Below are 5187 nucleotides of genomic sequence, written 5' to 3' on the forward strand. Positions count from 1 at the left end.
CAAACTCCCCACCTGACAATGTCTTCCACTTGGATCGGTGTGCGGACGCACTTTAAGACCAGAAGCAGGGGCCGAGCCCCGCCTCCACCTCATGGAGTAAGTAAAATAACGTTAAAAGTAGTGGTATTTCACTTGCGCTAGAAGCTCCCACTTATTCTACACCTCTCAAGTCATTTCACAAACTCGGACTAGAGTCAAGCTCAACAAGGTCTACTTTCCCTGCTAATTCTTCCAAGCTCGTTCCCTTGGTTGTGGTTTCGCTAGATAGTAGATAGGGACACTGGGAATCTCGTTAATCCATTCATGTGCATCACTAATTAGATGACGAGGCATTTGGCTACCTTAAGAGAGACATATTTACTCCCGCCGTTTACCCGTGCTTGGTTGAATTTCTTCACTTTGACATTCAGAGCACTGGGCAGAAATCACATTACGTCAACATCCGCAAGGACCATCGCAATGCTTTGTTTTAATTAAACAGCCGGATTCCCCTTGTCCATACCAGTTCTAAGATGACTGTTCACCACCTAGGGAGGGCCGCCCCGCAAGGAACGATGTTCTGCGCCCATCGCCTGATCAACACAGGAGGTTCGCGCCCTTGCCATTGATGCAGCTCCGGCATACCCTCGATAGCCTCCGGGGTCAGTTCGCAGACCCCTAGACCCAGCCCTCAGAGCCAATCCTTTTCCCAAAGTTACGGTTCCATTTTGCCGACTTCCCTTACCTACAATGTTCTATCGACCAGAGGCTGTTGACCTTGGAGGCCTGATGCGGTTATGAGTACGACTGGGTGTGATTGGCAATCGCTCCTCCAGATTTTCACGGGTCACCGAGGGCGCATCGGACACCGCGAGACGTGCGGTGCTTTACCAGCCGTTGGCCCCTATCTACGGATGATTCGATTTCATCCGTAGTCTCCGGATTCGGTCACGTTACTGTCCACCGCCACGTCTTGGTTCGGGAATATTGACCCGATTCCCTTTCGAAGCACGGTGCACAGTGCGCCCTTGACACAGGACTGCCCCATCTCTTAGGATCGACTAACCCATGTCTAATTGCTGTTCACATGGAACCTTTCTCCACTTCGGTCTTCAAAGTTCTCATTTGAATATTTGCTACTACGACCAAGATGTGCACTGGGGGCCGTTTCACTCGGGCTCGCGCCCAGAGCTGCGCCATGACCCCCATGCCCTCGTACTCATCGAGGCCTCGCACTCACCCTAGTGGCCAGGTATAAGTCGCACGCTTCAGCGCCATCCATTTTCGGGGCTAGTTGATTCGGCAGGTGAGTTGTTACACACTCCTTAGTGGATTTCGAGTTCCATGACCACCGTCCTGCTATCTTAATCAATCAACACCCTTTAAGGGATCTAGGTTAGCGTGCAGTTCGGCACCATAACCCGGCTTTCGGTTCATCTTGCATCGCCAGTTCTACTTACCAAAAATGGCCCACTTGGAGCTCCCATTCTGCACTAGGGTTCAACGGAGCAACCCCGGCCACTTACCTATTTAGGGTTTGAGAATAGGTCGAGGGTGTTACACCCCCGATGCCTCTAAGCATTCACTTTACCCGATAAAACTGTGCAATGAGCTCCAGTTATCCTGAGGGAAACTTCGGAGGGAACCAGCTACTAGATGGTTAATCTCAAGGTCCAATTCTTCGATTGTCAATTCATCATTGTGATGCACATTGAAAGATATCAAGGAAATGTCTTGCTTTATTGGGGTTTTCTAGTTTAGAGGAGTCATATACGGAATCGAAGTAGAAGACTGTCTAGTGCAATAAGAAGCACAAGAGGCATAGTGTTATGAATGGATGGAAGGGAGTCATGGCTGCTCATTGGCTTTGTCTTACCTACTCTTATGGGCTTTGAACATCTCTTAAGTGTGTTCTTCATATTAGAATATCATTCATGAGGTCTCCTTGTTTTTATTTAAATTTTGGTTTTGTATTATGGGTTTTATATTAGAAAAAGCAAGTAAGACTATCCTGAGCATACGTTGATGCTTTGAAAAACATTTCGTCCATTACGCTCTTATATATTTGTTTTCATTATTGTGACAAGTCATGCTTCATTTTGAGTTATACAAGTTTTTTTATTTGTAAAGGTGTATGCCTTTATTTATGATAAGAAAGATTGTGTTCCTTCACATTGTGATTTTCCCATTGTGTCTTGCTCTCAGGATGAAAATTTGAAGTCAATGTATTGAGAAAATTTTCTCCATATGTAAAGGTTTTTAGAGCTAAGAATGTTGGAAATTGTGGTCCACATAGTACAAAATGAAAATTTTCTTCATATCTAAAGGTTTTGAGAGCTAAGAATTCTAGAAATGATCCATATAGTACAGAATCAGCTAATTGGATTAAGATGGGGTGTTGGTATATTTTGGTGGTTGAAACTTGTCTTCGAGGGTGTGCTTACTTGTCTTCATATGTAAAGGTTTTGAGAGCTAAGAATGTTACAAAATCAGCGTATATTTTGGTGGTTGAAACTTGTCTTCGAGGGTGTGCTTTTGTGATTCCTAAACCAATCATTCTGAATTTTTCTAAGGTGTATTATTCTTTATTGTTGAATAGAGGTGTTGGATAAACGTATTTTATAATGAGTTCATGAGGTTATGTATAAGATGGGTTTAGTGAATTATTCATTAAAGAAAGGAAGGTGCAAAATATATGATGGCAATGTGTGATAGGGGAAGGGAAAACAGGGACGTAAATGGAAGGCATACATCCAATAGGCTAATTTCATGAATTATTCTTAATATTGTTTTTCACCCCGGGATCTATTGCTATATCTGGCTCATCGTCATAACATGAACTGGTCAATCCATCAATAGGTGGGAGGAGGGACACGGAGTAGTCCGTCCCAATTTAGAACGTTCCTGACTCTCCCACAAAAGAAGGAAAAAAAAAGATCACAGAAAAGGAGATGGGGTATATCTACTTAAGCATCAAGATCTGGGACGGAAGGATTCGAACCCTTAACCCTAAACCCTAAACCCTAACCCTAAACCCTAATCCCTAAACCCTAAACCCTAAACCCTAAACCCTAAAACCTAAACTCTAAACCCTAAACTCTAAACCCTAAACCCTAAACCCTAAACCCTAACCCCTAAACCCTTAATCCTAAACCCTAAATCCTAAACCCCAAACCCCAAACCCTAAACCCTAAACCTTGAATCCCTAAACCCTAAACCCTGAAGCCTGAACCCTAAACCCTAAACCGGTTTGCAGGGTTTAGGGTTAAGGGTTTTAGGGTTCAAGCCTTAGGGTTCAGGGTTTTTGAGGGTCGAAAATTAAGGGTTTAGGGTTTTTGAGGGTTTAGGGTTTAGGGTTTTAGGGATTAGGGTTTTAGGGTTTAGGGTTTAGGGATACTCCTACATCCACTACGGATGTTTCATCTTAGCAATAGAGCCTCTCTTTCGTTCAAGAGTTAATGCTACATGTATGGCCAGCGTAGTCGACACTCGGCACCTTATTCTTTAGGGTTTAGGATTCACGGCTTAGGGTTTAGGGTTTGTGAGGGTTTAGGGTTCAGGTATTAAGGTATAGGGTTTAGGGTTTTAGGGTTTTAGGATTTAGGGTTTTGTGTTTTAGGGTTTGAGGGTTTAGGGATTTAAGGTTTAGGGTTTAGTGTTTAGGTTCTAGGGTTTAGGGTTAAGTGTTTTAAGGGGTTTAGTGTTTCGGGGTTTAGGGTTCACGGCTTAGGGTTTAGTGTTTCGGGGTTTAGGGTTCACGGCTTAGGTTTTTAGGGTGTAGAGTTGCCTAAACCCTAAACCCTAAACCCTAAACCGGTTTGCAGGCAGGTAGACATGGTAGCTTCACCCCACTAGCTTTTCAACCAAGCGCACCTGTCATACTAAGTTGGATTACTATTGTGAATCAACGGTTCCTCTCGTACTAAGTTGGATTACTATTGCAGCACCGCTCATCAGTAGGGTAAAACTAACCTGTCGTACGATGGTCTAAACCCAGTTCATGTTTCCTATTTGTGGGTGAACAATCCAACACTTGGCGAATTCTGCTTGACAGCCAAAATTGGTGCCCATGCACTGTCTTCGACATCCCTATTGGCTGCAACTCAAAATTCCCTAGGATCACTGAAACCCTTAAATTGAGCCACCTTTACATAGACCCTGACATTGAGCTACATAGACTTTGCGACCTTTACCACCTTTCGTGCAAGTGGATTCCTCTTCCCTACTGTGCAAATAATAAATACATGGAAACCTTGTGGTGGCACCACCCAACTTGCATCCAAACATGCACTTGAGTGTTTTCAAGTCCCCTACTAGGCGCCACTCAACCTCAAAACTCCCGATGCCTCTTACATATAATGTTTTCCCTGTTGACTATTGGGAGATTATGGTTGAAATGCTTGTTTGACGCAGGTACCACTCCAAGGTCTGATGGATTTTCTTTGAAAGAGAGAAAGCGGCTTGCCACCAAATATGCTTTTTCGATTGTATACTAAAGTAGTCTTGATGTGTTTGACATCTCGAGGTATTCACTTTTGTAGAAGTAGGCCCATCTATTTGCAATCCCTATAGCACTCTATTAATTAGCATCAAATTGACTCTCTCTATGCATTGGCCCTTGATTACTTGTCGGCATTCATCAAGCTTAAACACAAAAACTAATTTTGCATTCCTCTAGGGTTATGTCATAATAAAGAACCATGACCTACCATATCAAGGTGAATGTTATTATATTCATATTTAAAAAAGCTATTGTCAAGTAGAGACATGGTGGATGCTACAAAGTTGTAGCCGCCAAACAACATTGCAACCTCAGCATTGGCTGAAAAACTAAAAGGAGTAGGCATCAAAGGTCTATTGAAACCCTTTGATCAAAGCACCAACATTACCACTCTATAGATTGCAGAGTAGCCTTATCTGCTAATTGCTGCCAAGTCGCATGTATCAAGAATTAGTCAATGAGATATCACCCCACAAAGCTCCTTGTAGAACCTTTGTTTCATTATTTCATGGATCTTCATGTTGGATGGGTCCTCCAAGATGGACAATAGTTCACTTGAATTGAGTATGTGCTTGGCCAATCCTCTCCATGCCCTTGGCCCAACATCCTCCATCCCCAAAATTGCATGGTGCAATGGTTCTACAAAAAGGAGCTTTTTATTTGATTCATAAAAAATGTTCAATTAAGAAATGAAATGGAGAAAGGAA

The 5187-nt window shown here is 43.1% G+C and overlaps 1 pseudogene; it reads right to left on the reverse strand.

Moving 5' to 3' along the window:
* Window positions 1-739, reverse strand: part of LOC147886774 (25S ribosomal RNA) — a 1389-nt pseudogene extending 650 nt beyond the window's left edge.
* Window positions 740-5187: the final 4448 nt, after the last annotated feature.

This window comes from Dipteris shenzhenensis, chromosome 24, assembly GCF_047967505.1.
Source record: "Dipteris shenzhenensis isolate YYH24624 ecotype China chromosome 24, Dip_SZ_1.0, whole genome shotgun sequence".
Classification (NCBI taxonomy): domain Eukaryota; kingdom Viridiplantae; phylum Streptophyta; class Polypodiopsida; order Gleicheniales; family Dipteridaceae; genus Dipteris; species Dipteris shenzhenensis.